This window comes from Taeniopygia guttata, chromosome 3 (genome assembly GCF_048771995.1).
Source record: "Taeniopygia guttata chromosome 3, bTaeGut7.mat, whole genome shotgun sequence".
Classification (NCBI taxonomy): Eukaryota; Metazoa; Chordata; class Aves; order Passeriformes; family Estrildidae; genus Taeniopygia; species Taeniopygia guttata.
In genome coordinates, this window is record NC_133027.1 from 81,641,864 (window position 1) to 81,658,528 (window position 16,665).

The 16,665-nt window shown below is 38.4% G+C and overlaps 1 long non-coding RNA gene across 3 annotated transcripts in view; it reads right to left on the bottom strand.

Annotated features, from left to right (window-relative positions):
* Positions 1-9,263: 9,263 nt before the first annotated feature.
* Positions 9,264-16,665, bottom strand: part of LOC115494412 (uncharacterized) — a 69,773-nt gene continuing 62,371 nt past the window's right edge. For 2 of the 3 annotated variants that reach the window (XR_012055161.1, XR_012055159.1), the window contains 3 exons: positions 16,134-16,448; positions 11,929-12,039; positions 9,264-9,812 (listed from right to left, as the gene is read on the bottom strand). This is a non-coding gene — a long non-coding RNA (uncharacterized lncRNA). The remainder of the gene's footprint in view (positions 9,813-11,928; positions 12,040-16,133; positions 16,449-16,665) is intronic. The other variant, XR_012055160.1, reaches the window with a different exon arrangement.

Below are 16,665 nucleotides of genomic sequence, written 5' to 3' on the forward strand. Positions count from 1 at the left end.
AAAATAAACCAAGTATTTCTAAGATATAAATAGTTGAGCATGAGATGAGTAATTACGTGAAAAGAAACCAGAGCTGATTAGTGATAGATCTAAGTGACATTACAATGAAACAATGAAATCCATTCTTTCCTACTAGCTCATCATCGAGGAGGTGATGATTTTATGAAACAATGCTCCATAAAAATGCTATGCATTGCAGAACATTATTATATCTCCCCCCTAAAATAAAAAGTAACAACAACAAGAAGAACAAAATTACCTTTTCTTTTACAAAAGAAAAGCCACATTAGGCCATTTCAAGAGTTTTGCCAGGTGTTCTTTCTTCAGTTTTTAACCATAGGAAAATAGCCAGCCCCACACTAAATAAGCCTTTATTTTCTCTAACTGTCACAAGCCCTCACTCACCTGCCTTCTTTGGAACCTGCTCCTTCTCAGCAGTAGGAATAGTAGCTGGTACTAGCACATTTTTCACAGTTTGACACCCTTAGCACATCTTTAATATTTAGGTTTTCCCTCCAAGCATAAAAGTAGAAAGCAAAAGACCATCAAGGACAGTTTATGTCTCCTGTGCAATTCAAAGGTAATAATGCTTATATTCTTCTAATATAAACAGTAAATTGATGTAAGTACATGTAAAATGTATTTATATATATTTATATAGTTTAATTAATTGGTTATTTAGATAAGTTTTGTTAATCTCTATTAAAAGAATTACAAATAGACAATTATTGAAATGAAACACATTGGTTCTACACGGGCTTGCCATATTTCATTTTTAATTTACTTTCCTGTAAACTGAGAATCAGTGTGTCTATTGCGGTGAAATAAAAGAACTTAAATGAACTGGAAAGAAATTATTAAGTCTCCTTAATCCTCTTTTGCCATCTGCCTGCTTCACATGCTTATATTTTCCTTCAATGTGAAAGATCTGTGCTATTCAAGTGTATATTGTAAGCCACTTTCTATTACTGATAGAGATAATATTTTAAAGGTTAAAACCAAAAAGTGTGTCCAAATTTAAAGTACCAAAGCCAAATGAAGGAAATAACACACCAGTGTTACTGGGGAAGGGAGTCTCACTTTACCTCGTAGGAGAATGAAACTCATTGATAAAACCTGCATGCCCTTCCTTGGTATTTTAAAGCTCTTTTGTAAAGTTAGGTTCAGGGTACAGGGGAACGGCTGATGGTTTATTACTCCTAGATGAGCCATAGATTGCTAGGGGAGCCTTATCTATGCTAGTTTTACTGCTACAAGCTCTGACAGAATTTCCTTAGTGCAGATGAACATGCTTATTCAAATAGAACTTATATGAGAAGCTGTGTTAGGTATCTCAGTATCTCAGTATCTCCACATTTACATACGGGTAGGGTGTCCACCCAACAGCCTTTCCTGCATATAACTATTTTGGTGAAACAGTCCGCTTCTAATCAGAGCAGTAAGAATAGTAAAACTTTAAAAAATATATCAGATTTGAATGACCTTTTAATTCTCAATAGTGCTACAGTGGAAACTCCTCTGTTTTCCTTTTTAGGAAATGTTCATCTAGCTTAATTTATCTCATAGAAAGATCATCACAGGGAAAAAATAGATTGGACAATAGAGGTCCTGCAACCTCAGTTGCCCAACTGATATGAATGTCAAATCTATTGATACAAATGTCAACATGAAACAATAAAATTAAGACTGAGAATGCTGGAAGGTTAAATGTAAAAATAGAAATTTTAAGCTCTAAACCAAGCCAAATACTTCTGCTACTTAAAAGTACTTTTGAAACTATTTAGTAAGACAGGAGCACTATCTGGGTGAAACAGCTCATGTTCATTTACATTACCTCCTGTCACTCTAAAAGCATACTGATAGAGAGTATACAGATGGAACTGAGTTTGGAATGATTACCTGCTGATCTGGTAAAGGAAGGACTGTGCCTATCTAGAGAGCTGGTCCCTGGGAAAGTTTGTGCTTGCCTTGGATTTCTGCTGTTAGTAAGGTCTCATCTTGCCATTCACAGCAACACTTTCCTTCTCATCTGAAATGAAGCTGACTGCAAAGGAAAGGAGACAAATACTAAAGTTACCAACTTTTGTCAATAGGAACAAGTGGTTAAAAAGACCCTTGTAAGTGGCTTTCTGCCCTCTATCCTAATATAGACTTCACAGCCTGTGCTTCTTTTCTTCATAGTAGCAGAAATATTACATATATGTCAACCAGTCCATCCCATAGCCTCATTGAAGCAATAATGTTTTCCTTAGCAACAACCTTTGAGACACAGAAAGGAAATTTCTCCATCTGTCTGACCTGGAGGCTCAAACCCTCCCTCTGGGGACAGCTGCCCTCTTTTGTCTCTAGCTTCATTTGTAAAACATTTTAGCTTTGATCTGTGTTTATATGGACAAAAAGAATATGTATAAAATGAATGAAGAAAGCTCAGCTGTATAAACCTGCCGGCTGCCTCTGCAAGAGCCAGATGCAACAATGCTGAAGACAGAAATCTTCATCATTTTCCTTTGATGTATAGAGACAAGTAAACTGGCGTTATTGCTTGTCTTCAGGAGTTGTCATAAACAAGATGAAGTAGGTACTTCCACATGGACAGACAGAAAAGGCCACTTACATTCTCTCTTCTGTGAAGACCCATAGTTTTATTAGACCTGACTCCAAGACCAGTCCTGAAAATATTAACTATTGATACTAGGTGACATTTGTAAAACATTGCAAGATCAGGGTACCTAGCATATCTGACTGTTACATCCACACCAGCCTACTACAACATGAGCAACTAGGTCAATATGCCAGTTCTGGTACTGGCTTTTATGTGGAAAGATTTACTAGGTCATTGAATTACCAGTTTTATTTTTCCAGTTTTTTTCCTTTTTTTTTTTTTTTTTTTTTTCAGTTGCAATGTTAAAAGAGCCTGAGAAAGCAAGTGTAAATCAAAATAGTCACACTGTCATGCTCTGGGAAAGCCTTTTAAGGAGCAGGGCTGAATCTCACCTGTATCTATTTGGTTAGCTTCCAGATGGTAAAAATAAGAGTAGCACTAAAAGCAGTCAATACTGCTCATAGAAAAGCTCTAGTACAAGGAATGCTGACAGGGTTGCAGCCCTGGCTGAGTGACCAAACAGGCTGAAGGTACCCCCTAACAACGTGTCAGTAGAAGTTTAGACGGGTCCTTGCTGATGCCTTTTGCTAGGATTTCCCTCAATGTTGGAGTGTCTGCTGCTAATAAATGGGTACCTCAGAAAAGAAATGCCTCATTATGCTATCTCCAGTTTTGATGATGCATTGCACTAGCTGGTTTACATGGCAATGAGGAAGTCTGGTCCAATACCAGGCTTGATGGAAAGCTCTTGTTCATATAGATGTTTATACTCTGGTTTGCTTTCTGTCCCACCAAGTGATGGAGGGAGCCAATGCCTAGGATCAAGTTTGTTTCCCTTGGTGGAAGCACAGCAGTAACATTCAATGTGCTTCTTGTCTCAATATGCTATTGCTTCACAGCCTGAGAAGACCAACAGAGCTGTCTAGTTTATGGACCTGCTTTTACCTCCATTTCTTCCTACACTGTTATTCATGAGGTGGGAACATAAGGCAGCTTACGCAAATCTTCCACTGTGGAAATCATTCTGGCCCTAAAACTGCATGCTAAAATGCACCTGGTAAGTTAGAACATCTAAAAGTGACATTGAGGCGTAATCACTGCTGTGCACTAAAATGGTTTTGTTAAGGATGCAGACACACTAGTATTGACTTGAGACATTTTCATCTGTTACTTTATTTGAAGAAAAAGCAAGCATGCTAACAGTGCTAACAAACGTCAGAGCTTGGCAATTTCATAGAGCAAAGCAATACACTAGTATTGAATTGATAGTTTTCCTTTTTTACTTTATTTGAAGAGAAAGAAAACATGCTAATACTGCTAACAAGATCAGAGCTAAGCAATTTCATAGGGTGCTTATACAGCAGAGTTCTGGAAACCTTCTGTCTACTGCAGCTCCTAGATATTAACACAAGCAGCAGACTAAACATTTGTACCCTGTTTGTACTGCCAGCTGACAAATGAAGGTAATTAATGGGCAGCTATAAGGTGGAAGAGTCTGGAAAATAGCAAAACTTGTAGTCCTGAAATACATCGTGCTGATGCCAGAATATTGATTTAATTCCATTACTGTTGCTAAGTGATCTTTTATAGTTTTACATTATATATTGATGTTTACAGCTTATTATATTTTCTTATTTCTGTTTTATCAAATTTTCCCTTTCAACATTTATTTCTAGATAGACATTAGAAAAAAGAAATATCCCATATCAGGTGCAGCTATTCAAGTCAATGGGTAATAGGACTCGACACTGTCAGGTCTTTTTAATTCATGTTTCAATTCTCTTTTTTTGGGTAACATTGACTCTGACAGTGGATAATTACAATTAATACGCTTAGTGAAATTAAAACCAATGACATCCCTGTCTTTGCTCTTCGGGGAAATTGCCAACAGAGGCAAAAAAAAGATTTGCCAAATGCTCTTGGAAGTGGCCAGTACTAAATGAAACTGGAAAGCAAAAGATTTATGACTGTACAGCACTTGCATTACTGTGGGCATATTACTTTCTGCAAAATCCATAGTCATGCAAGGTGAACTAAATGTATTTGGCCTCAGCTGCAGAATTTCTTCCAAATTCACAGCTTTCTGCAGGCTGCTTCAGGCATCTGCTCTTCAGTGGAGTCAGGGAATGTGCACTCCAGCTTCAGTTTTCAAGTCCGTTTGTTAGAAAACATATGGGTTTTCATAGTTATTCAAGGAAATAAGCCTATGGCTTGTTAGGTACAGAGGACAGTTTGTGGTATAAAGGGATTGTTATAATGGTCTGGCCTGACTTGACCTCCTGCCTACTCTATCTGGCAATTTCCACAGTTACTCTAAAAACTTCAGAAGAAAATATTTTTTATAAAGACAACCAGCTGAAATTTAAGGAGTGCAAAACATGCTGAGTTTTACATGCCTGTGGTAAACTGCTCCGGTAGTTACATACCTCAGTGTTAAAAATGTATTTTATTTCCTGTTGTAAATTTGCTGATTTAAAATTCAACCGCTGCATTTTGCTATCCCTATGCCTTTATACTAGAAACTCTTCAATCTGCCTTTAGCACTGATAAAACCCATTCTATCTTTGGGGTGGGAAGAAGGATAAGAGCAGCGCTAAAAGGCAATGTATTTGCTCTCTCCAGTTTTCCAGGAAAGGCATAAAAAGATAGGCTGAATTGGTTGCTAAATTTTATCACACCCAAAAGAGCTTTCTGATACTATGCCAATATGAACACCTAGATTAATCCATATGCGGGTTATAATGCTTTCTCCTGCACAGCACTTCCCTCATGGTTTTTGGGTGATTTTAAAGAAAAATATTCACATTCCACATCAGAGGAGTTCCAGACATTTGTATCAGTGAGTTGCCTTGTATAGGGGAAGGTAACATTCCTCTCCACAAGGATGTTTCTTAGAACAAAACCTTGGGGATGTGCACATCTAGGCACTGTGGCAGGTTCTAGTTTTTCATTCACAAAAGAGTCTCAGGTTGCATTTAAACCATTGTAGCATAATGGTAAAATCAGTTCTTACATTTTATAGATTTAATTCCTATTCTAGGAATTTTTTTTGTCTTATAGAGGAGAAAGCTCATTTTTGGTAGCTCTTGTGAGAAGGGAAAGGCACAGTGATAGATGCTTGAGCCAGGTTCCAAAATGCCAGCAGCACTTGGTTGGCACATAGTAGTGACTGAGGGGAAAGGTCTGACAATGCCAGGCTGGTATGGCAGGGTTTCAGAGTTAAAATAGAAGACTGAAATTCAATAAACTAGGTGGAGACAATCTCCTCACCCTCTTCCCACTTGTCCTGTTGTTAGCTGCACACTTCCTTTCTTACACCTTCTCTAGCACACTTTGGGCCCTGCTGTGATCTAATTTAATTCTAGAATGGCAGAGAACTATTTAATTTTGCATTGTGTGTTTTCCAGGTGGGATTTTTTTGCCATTTTAGCGAATGGAGTTGGCACATAAGAAGAGCTCTGACAATTGCCAGCACCAGTGTGTTGGTGAGGAGGGGGGAGGAGGCAGGTGAACACACACCCACATTGGCAGCAGAGAGCTATAGATCAACCAGCTGTGCTTTTGAAACCATACTCTTCAGTTGTAATCAGAACGTAAAAAAGATATGTAATACCTTGAAATGGAAGGACCTGTCATGATCCAGAAGGCAGCAGCATGGCAGCAGGGCTGCGTGAAGCAAGGGGACAGGGAGAGCTGAGGGAGTCCCGCAGCGTTCCCGCCCTTTCTGTGAGGGCCTGGCTGTAGCACTCATCCCTCCCCAAAGCAAAACAGAGACAGCTCTAGAGCAGCCCCACACACAGCAGTAAGAATATTGTAATGGTTTGAGGGTTTTTTTACTTAATAATTTGAATTTCTATTATTTCCTTCATTTGCTTTTGAGCTCCGTCTGCCCACACCTTGGTGCATGGTGGCCATGTGGCTCATAGGGCCAAAGCACCAGGCCCCGCTGTGGCACCTGTGACACCCACAGGGTGTCCTGGTGGGTTCAGGAGTTCTGGCATGCCTGTGTGCCACCAGGAGCTGTGGCATGGCCTGTGTGCCACCAGGAGCTGTGGCATGGCCTGTGTGCCACCAGGAACTGTGTCATGTCCTGTGTGCCACCAGGAGCTCTGGTATGACCTGCTTGCCACCAACACCCCCTCAGCCCAGCTGAGGTGCCTAGACAGGAGCCCACTGCCCTGCTGCATCTGTGGGTGCAGCTCCAGGGCCTGGCTGAGGCGTGCCAGCAGTAGGAAACTGTGTTTTACCATGTGGCAAAAAGCCAAAATTCCTGTGGATGTGCACATCAGGTCTGCAAAAGAACACGTGAGACGTGAAGGGTGCTCAGGCCCCATGGGTGGTAAAGGTGGCAGCCCTAGCATCGCACAGGATCTGACAGACTTGGCAATGAGTCTGGATTAAATGATAGATTCCTTCCATTCCAGTGTAAAGAAACTTTGGGAATTGATTCAGAATTTAGGTGGTTATTTTTATCTTACCTTTATCATGTTGACCTGCTGGGTAAAAAACATAAGAGTTAGTACAAGAAACACATAGTTGTATAATGTGACTCCAAAAGCATTCCATGCTACACATGCCGTTTCAGAAAGGCTGTTGGATTGGATATTGAAAATAGAAATTATTTACACAAATTGCAGTGTGGAATTCTGTGGATCTTCTTGCTCTTGTTCTGTTGCTCTTGCATGTTTAAATTGAAAATGTACATTCCTGGGCATTTTTCATTCCTTCCCCACTCTCTTTTGTGTGCTACTACTTATTTTTTGTCAGTCTGTTGCTTCCAGAAATTTGATGATTTTGAGGTAAGAAACCTATATTATCATTCACTGTCACTTGATATTTTCATAAATCACTGGGCATATTTAAAACTATCTATAACCACAGTTTTGTTGCAGCAGAGGAAAAATCCTAATTATAATATCCTACATAGATACTTTGATACAGTACAGTAGCTCTAAGTCATGTGTAAAATGGCTGCTATTCAACTCTGTGGGTCTAGTGGTGAAACAAACCATGAAAATAAAGTTGACTAAAACCAGAAATGAAAGACAATGGAGTTCTCATGCCAGTTGAGATGAGAAAAAGATAGGGTGTTATTTATGGACTGAAGTTTTTACCCTTCCTTGGATCCTAATGTACTCAGCGCCCTTTGTTGCAGAGCACTGCTGCTCTCACAGTGCATGTTTCACAAGTATTTACAAACCACCTCCATAAGTTTTGTAATAATTTTTAAAAGTAGAAATACCAGATCATCATACTTGAAATCTAAATCTATCTCTGTTAAATGAAAAATGAACATTATAAACCCAGGAGCAGCTGTGAGCAGAGATTAGGTAACATTTATTTTAAATGTTATTTCAAAGCAATTTTTTATTTTTCTAAATTGAAGAGTGAGAACATGACTACTTTAGGACATTTTCTGTTTTCCAAGTAGTGACAGCACCCTTGTCTGGACAGACTGTGGAGAAAAAGACCAGGTTGATGGAGAGTCATAGCCCTCTGAGGTGTTGGCAGGCCTGCTTGAACAAGGCTCATGCAAACTGGATTGGGTTGGTAATCATGGGAGCCAAAAATTGGTAATTATTTTCATTTGTGAAGTTCTCAGGCTTTAGTGTATGTGTTTTCAAGGTTTTCTCTGCAGTCATAACAGACATAAACATAAGGGAAAGGAAAGTAAAAGTGTAGTTAATACAATATAGGAAATTACTCTGGGACTTAGGGCTGGAAGCACCCTTCATATTTGGAAGGTCTTACAGTAAAAGTTATGACAGATTATATTGCTGGTGAATGGTCTGTTGAATTCCAAATCCTTTGCAGGAAATGCTGTGCAGATAGTGCTCTTTACCTGGCTCAATTTCTCAGCTACTATTGCTATCACCAGATAGGTAATGTATGTGGTGGGAAAAGCAATTCTAAAGAAATGCAGGTTGTAAATGGCTGTTGTTTCTACCAAATGTTGCTGCAAGAGCAGGACCTGTGCACAAAGTCCTGAACATACTTCAGTTTATGGGCAGGGGCACAAACCATTTGCTGTGTGTATCCTTAGCCATGTTTTTGTAGCCTTTTCCATATGCTGAGTATGTCTCTATTTGCAACCTGAGAGTGTTAATTTACAATTCACTTGATCTTCTAATTATTTGGAAACTAGATGGTGTCTTCAATATAGATGTTTTAATGCTATGTACTTTATATTCATTTTGTGGCTTTAAAATGCTCAGTAAATTGAATAGCCTCTGATTCCTATGTTTTTTCTTATGTGTTCCATGAGGGTAAGTTGTAACCAAACACAGGGACTGTGATTTGTCTCTTGTCAATAAGAGAGTAAGTAAAGGATAAAATTATTTTCCATCTAACTGCTTTTTACACGCCTGCATTTAAAAACACAGATACCTCTTTTAGTCAAGATAGTTTCTCAGTTGCAGCTTGAAGGAAGGGGAGGAAAGGAGGCAAAGAGTATAGTAGGGCATTTATCATGTCATGCCTTTCCTGCTTTTGTGTTCTTCTGCAGGAGTCTACTACCCTGTGCTGGCAGAGATGGCTTTCTGTGCTTAGGAGACAGTGAATCTATCTGACCCAAAATGTCCATTTGTGAGCTTAAAGATTGAGGGCACTCCAGGCCTTGATAAGACATTTTTTAATACCAGAATAAATACTGACTGCGCAGTTAAAGTGAAAGAGTTAAGTTTAATTTAGCTTCCTTTACAAACTGCTTCTTAAAGGCTTTTCTGTTTGCTCATCTCTGCTGGATCTTAAACAGAGACATTTTGTTGCTATGGAAAATAGTGAGCAAGCAATAACAAATGCTTCCTCACATAGACGCAAAGCACCCTGTTAACCATCAGCCATACAGATATGACTGAGAGTGGAAAAGAAAACATGGGGTAAAATATGAAACTAGTTCCAGCTTTCATTCTGCCTTAAGTGAAATATAACCTCACTTCCTTCTTTCAGCACAGCACAGTGGCATTCATGTGGTCTTGGAGAAGAGGGTCATTTGCTGATAGCAGTTTCACTGTTTAAGGATACCTGCCACAGTCATGAGTACCTGTCTGAAACAGGAGATTTTGAAAAGCCTCACCAGAGTTACATTTCATATATGCACATTTTACACTAAGCCAAAAAGAATAAGGGATTTTTCTTCTATGATCTTCTTAGTTCCAAGAAAATTTCTTTGTGAGACATATCCAGTCAGACTTCATCTTGCCTCCAGACTCTGAAAGGATTGGAGAGATATAAATCAGAAAAATTTGACATTCGCCTTGATCTTTGCTTTGCCACCTAAGATGTTTTCCAGGGTCAGCCTTGAAATTCAACACAACACCACTCTGTCAGAATAAAGCAAAAGTTGCACAGTAGAGCTATTTTAGTTTTTAAAGTATTACTGTTACAGCTTTTTAAAAATAGTCACATAGTACTCAACCTATTTTTAAACAACTGAGTCTTTTCATTCCTAAGTCTTTTTTCCCCATCTCTCTGGAATTTTCTTTTTATAATGTTCTTGACTAAGCAGAGTTACAGTCAATACTAATTCATGCAGCTTACTGAAGATGATAGTTTCAAGGGATCATTTGTGTTGTGACAGGCAAAGAACAGACCAGTTACACTGTTGTTTTTACTGAAGACAGGCAAAACTAGACCAAATCCTGTAGCACACACTCAAGCAAAACTCCAAGAGAAACTTTGCCTCAATTCACTAAGAATCGTCAGAAATGGACTTTAGCAGTTCCATATTTTTCAGAGTGAACTCTGAAAAGCTCAAATCATCCTTTTTGCAGCTGTTGCTCATTCATTATTCAAAACTTTCTGATTCATTATAAATGTAAAAACTCAGCAAAAAGTATGCATCAGAAATTCCTTCAGTAGGAAGCTCCAACTATATGTGAGATGAAACCTAGTAAACTTCAACTTCCCCACTAGCTGAAATTAAGCTATTTTTTGTTAACAATTAATAGTAAATAAGATGGTCTGAAAAGTGCCCAGTGCCTTGTGAACTTAATCTGCAGCAGCAGTTGCACCACATCAGTCTCCCTGAATCAGCAAAATACCTATTTACCAAAAGAATTAAATAATGAAATCCAGAGTCTTTTGTTATGTGTGCTTCTTCAGTGTTTTTCTTGTTCTACATGGTCATATACATGAGTAGATAATTTCATTAATATCTTTCTTCTGTCAGGAGACATCATATATTGTAAGGAATGCAATAATCCACCCATGGGCATAAACCTTCTTTTGTAATACATCCCCATTTCATCTACATTTTTCAAGGACTTCTACTTATTGTAAGTACACTTGGGTGATATATGGGACTCAGCACCCACAATGCATTTTTCCATCCCTAATTTCTAAACTGCATTTCCTGAAGCTGAGGAGGTCTTGGGATATTCCCATGATTCTGGTTTGAGTCAGTATATGAAACACCAGATTAATAAGAGACTTTTACCAACTTAGTCACCACTCTCTATGCAAACAGAAACATTTTCCAGTGAGTGATTTTGACTAAGTTCAAGTCTATAAGCTTGACTCCTTTAATTCTGTTTCCTGCAGCAGAAATATCAATTATTCACCATTACTTACCAGGAAGGAAGTGTACCTGTAACACAGCAAGATGATCCTGTATAGAAAGTAATGTAGACTTCTTTGGACATGGAAAACATGCAATAATATTTTACTTCTCCCTTGGTTGGGAATCAAAGAGAGCCTTGGGTACTCCAGTTCAAACCACATCACAGCTGAAGTGTCCAAAGAGAATCTAAAATTTCAGATTCAGCCACTGCTATGTAAAACAATGCCACAGGAACGTTCCCATGTCAAAACCACAATTTTTATTGCCAGCTGAATAGCTCTTTCAGGCAATGAGCAATCAGTTCAAATATATACCTTATTCCAACTAAAATAGAGATCCACTGTATTATCTCTTTATGGAGAACACTTAGCCTAGACTCTAATCTCTAGAAATTGGCATAATTTGAAGGCACTTGAGAGAACAAACACTCGAATTACAGACTGTTAAAATAGGAAATATGAATGGATTTCTACTGGCATACTTTGTTGGACACTCCTGCAGTTATGCTGCAGCCCAAATATAAATGCTTTCTGTATTAGCTTGAGAGACATTAAGGGTCATATTTTCTATAGATGAACTGAGATGAGAGCAGAAGACCTAACTTGTAAAAGCAAAGAGGAGGGGAGGCCTTGAGAGTAGGCTTTCTAATCATGTGTACAGAAGGCTCTTCTGTGTCTGTACCACGATGGCTATAGAGACAGAGCTGGCTTTATATGGGGCAGGGATAAAGGTTGTCTTCTGTTGATGTCTTGAGCAGGACTCTTACCTGGGAGAAACCTAGTTTCTTGCTAGTAAATGTGGTCACATTCTTCAGTACTGTGTTGGGTTTAAAAGACTTTTTCTAGCTGTCTCTTACAGTTTCCAAGGGCTGATTTCACTGTGGGTGAGCACACAACACAAGGATTATCTTAGGAAATGGCACCCTATATTTAGATATCCAAATGTCATAAAACAAAGCTGTTCTGAAAAGAGATAGCAAAAGATGTAAATTTATGCACTTGAGCAAAAAGCTGAAGAATCATCTCCCATCTAAAAATTCTTTATTTTATCAAATCTTACTCAGTGATGTCCTTGCCACCAGGACATGCAAGAGCTCCATACAAGAACTTTAACTTGTCATGCTATCCTTTGCAAGACTGAAAACAAAAGATATTTGTCCCAAGTTTTCCTTACAGACAGTGAAATTTAGAACACCTTTTCAGGTAACTGTTGTCAAAATTAATAATATATTAGAAACTGGAAAAAATTATGTGCTCAGAAGGCACATAAGTTTTGTTTACATCACTTTAAATTCACTTCTCAAGCTGTACAGAGGAAATACCTTTCTTTTGTAGATAGGATCTCTTAATGTAAATATCATACAATGATGAAGAGTGTATTTTATTTTAAAAACCTCACAGTTTGGGGAAATCTTGCTTAAAATTTTGGAATTCCTTGAACTTCTCTGACTATCACTGTCTGTAGTTCCTGTAATTGCTTGAAATTTTGGAATTCCTTGTACTTCTCTGACTATCACTGTCTGTAGTTTCTGGTGGAATTCCCATGGAAGGAAATAAAAGTGTCCATGGCCTTTCGTTACTGGGGAGGAATTCAGCGGCTGAATTTCCTTCACATAAAGCTGTGCTCCCAATCCTCATGCCAAAACATCTACTGATAGAAAAAAGCTGTTTGAATGGTGTAATTTTGAATAATTCAGGCCTCCACATTCTGGACTCCAGTGCGATTTGAGGTTTGAAACTGAGACATTAAAGCTAAAGTAATATAAATGGAATGACACGTGTGCTTTCCAAGATCTGGAAGCCTGCTGCCCTCCAGGTCTCTAGCTTTTTCAGGAAATGACCATTTTTTATAATGTTGACATTCCCATATACAAATGAAAATCCATAGTGTTTCCCAGACCTGACACAGAAACACACACAAAAGGGAGAAGTGGGCTCAGAATGAAATGAAGTGCTAAAGGAAAGAAGAATAATAATCTTGAAATTCATTTATTGTGCTTCTTTAAATCTTTGTTTGGCAATGCTTCTGTGGAAAGATTGAAGTTAAATTTTTCACATGTTTAACACCTGGTTAAACACCATGTAAACCCATGGCAGTGGCCAAATACACCTCATTAAGGAAACCTTGAGACTACTGTCCTAATGAAGTTCCATACTTTTCTATGCACTATCATGGATTGATTATTTAGAAGCTTTTTCAATAAGGCATCTGTCCTCATTTCATGTGTCCAGATTAAATGAAATACATTTTATTGAATAGACACCTCTGGCTGTGTTTCTTAATACATTTGAAAATGTGTTTTTAATATTGCTGTTTGTAGGACAGCAGAGGGCAAATGTTTTACAAAGTAAACCAAGAATATTGACATGGTAAAAGAGAATTCTTTTTGACACCTGTCAATATTTGGTCCTGTGGCTGGCATATTCCTACCTTTTTTTGACTTGCTTTGCGTACTATCACCAGCACTTTGGAGATATCCTGGCTTCATACCTGCTGCAAAGTGCTACAGGCCAAGTACCTTTTACCTCCCTGCTATCACTCCCAGAGGTCAGAAGTTCATTTGGAGCACTGAAGCAGCCTGCTTCTGTAACAACTGGTGAAATGAGATTGTGTTAAAGAAAGCAGTGTTGATTTTATTAGAAACTAGACCGAAGAATTAAATGAAACTAAAGTTGAACAGAAGAAACTTTCCTGTATCTGGCAGCTGCACAAAGTCTAGCTCACCAGGTTCCAATCTCATGGTTATTACTGATACATTCAAACATACTAGAAAAATGTATCAGTGCTTATCTGACCTTTCTTCTCATAATATGCTTCACAGATCTGTTACAACAGGAACTTCAGCCAGTAGCAGCTTCAGGAAAGAACAGTTCTGGCAGTCATGAGCAGAAGGGAAATGCTTCACCTTTTGAAGCTCCCTTCAGCTGAGAAAACTCTCCCTTGTTAGGATAACTGAAATCCGGCTTTTTTCAGTGGCAGGTTGTGTTAAATATATTTAAAGGACACAAAACACAAGCAACTTTTTCTCTAACTGCAGTTTGCAGCTAATTCCACTCAGTGATGACAGCATCTCCAAGCCCTTGTGTGAACATTCTAGCTTTTTGCTAGATGTGTTGGAATATGTTGTCCTTATGAACTGATAAAAGGAAATCTTCAGCTTAGCCCACACACACACTTGGATTTCTCTTTATGGAAGCTCCACTGATCTTTCACTGGGGAAATACCTTACTCAAAGAAGAGAAACAGAATTATTCTCTCAATACTGTTATACAGAATTAGGTATATTGTATTTAAGTATGTTGAAGATTGCTGCTGCCATAAGGCAGGAAAATGTGCAGGCTGAGGCTGACTGATCAGAGCAGAATTTGATGTACATGTTGCTACATGGTAGTCTTTAATACAAAATGAAACTATACTCTGCCATCAGATTGTTCATTTCTTTTAAGATTGGATTGTGATGCTTCACCAAGGGTTCAACAGTCCTTGAATTTCTTTAGTTAGTGAGTGCAAGAAAAAAAACTGATTGTCAGAACTAAGAGTATAAAAGTTAGTCTCATGCTTGAAATCTGACAACTTCAGGTTCAAAAGCCTGAAGTAAAATCAGACACGCAGAAGCACAATTCATGAATGGGAAGTGCAGTGTAGGGCAGCCATTGCAGTATTTCAGCACACACAAGGCTCAAATCTGCTTGCAATTTTGCAGGATTGGATAAAGTTGATGACCTAGGAAATTCTTTAATACTGACACATGAATGAAACTGCTCAGGACAAAGAAAACCACCTCTAACACAGAGGTGTTCAAGGGATGTGCTCATATTCATCTCATTAAATCAAACTGTCACATCTAGCACCACTCTTACCTACTGAAGGAGCTGTGCTGTCTTTCCAGTGGCTGGTCTCAGAACTGAATTGCAGCAATCTCTTCAAAATATCTTATTTGCCACACTATGCCCATTGTGAAAACACACAATACATAACCAGAACTGACAGGAGATGGCAGCCATGCAGATAAAAGCGTGGCACACAGAGTTTGTAAGAGGAATGGAGGGCCAGAAGAGACAGTGAGGAAGAGCAGGGAAGAGAAGGTATGACAGCCTTAAGACACATCAAAAGAAGGGAGGAAAACCATGGAAACAATGATGTCAGCCAAGGAGTATGAAACTGAAAACAGGGAAAAGAAACTATTCACTCTGTTTCGGATACGAAGGAGGGATTCAAAGACAGTAGAACCTGGGGAAAAAAACAAGACATATGGGAGTGAGAGGACTATGAAAGCGATGTTAGTAGTATAATAGAAAACCACTACAGATCAAGTACAGGCAGCTATGAAAGATTAGAGAATGAAGAAAACATCCCTAAGTATGAGGAATGGGAAAGGAAGGGAGACTTTACTGAAGGCTCAAATTAACTGTTGAAGGAAAGAAAATAGAAACATAGAATGAAGGAAACATTTAGGGAATTATAAAGAAAACAGGGAAGTGAAGACATAAGGACATAGGGAAGAAGAGTAGATAGGAAAGAAAACTCTAAAGCAGATGAGGAGCAGAGGCAAAAATAATGGGAAAAAGCCTTCAAAGACAAAATAAGCCAAGAAAAAACCCCAAACAACTTCCTTGTCTTAAGCTATCAAGTTATCAAGCTATCAAGGTAGGAGAAAGAGATAAAGTTATCCATAATCTTTCCTTTTGAAAAATACTGTACACTCTTTGCAAATTACAGAAATGGCACAGTAACTATAGTTACCACAGTACATGCTGCTGCAAATATAATCCTCTTCTGGATGTCCATGTTAATTCCTGCAGAGATGACTTTGTGATGCCCAGCTATATCAAAGGATCAATAGAAGTGCACCCAAATGCGTTAAAAAATTTCCATTTATCCTCCTAGTCAGCCTTACATTAGTACTATAATTGTAGCCACTGACACTTGCTTTGTCACAACGTATTCCAGGAAACCATTCCCCAAACTTACCTGATCACACACCTGCATCAGTTGGCATGTTCATGTGAGGTGACAGAGACATAAACATGACATAATCCTTGCTATGTAATGTAATCCTCAGTGTTACATGAAGAAGATGATTTAGAAAGGCATTTGGAGACAAAGGTATTTAATTTTAACCTAGAGATTCAGGAAGATGTCTGTGTTGCTTTGGATTATGATTTTACCATCCATTGGATTCATTGTCCCAGGAAAGTTACTTTCCATTTCAGGTTAGCCGGTATATTTTGATTTCTACATGTTTCTTAAGAATGCTGCAAAATTTTCCTAAAGAGCAGCTTCATCCTGGAACAAGATAAGAAAATGCAACTTTTAAGTAAGAGCAATGTTAAAGGGAGTGTTTCTAAGAAGAAATCTCTAATATTTCTGTACATTCATTGTCTATTCAAATCTTTCAAGCTCTCTACATTGACTTTAACAGGCAATGAATTAGACTGAAATTTAAAGCCTGACTGAAGCGTTCACTTAGAAAAATATGATGCTATCTGTGAACCACTGCATT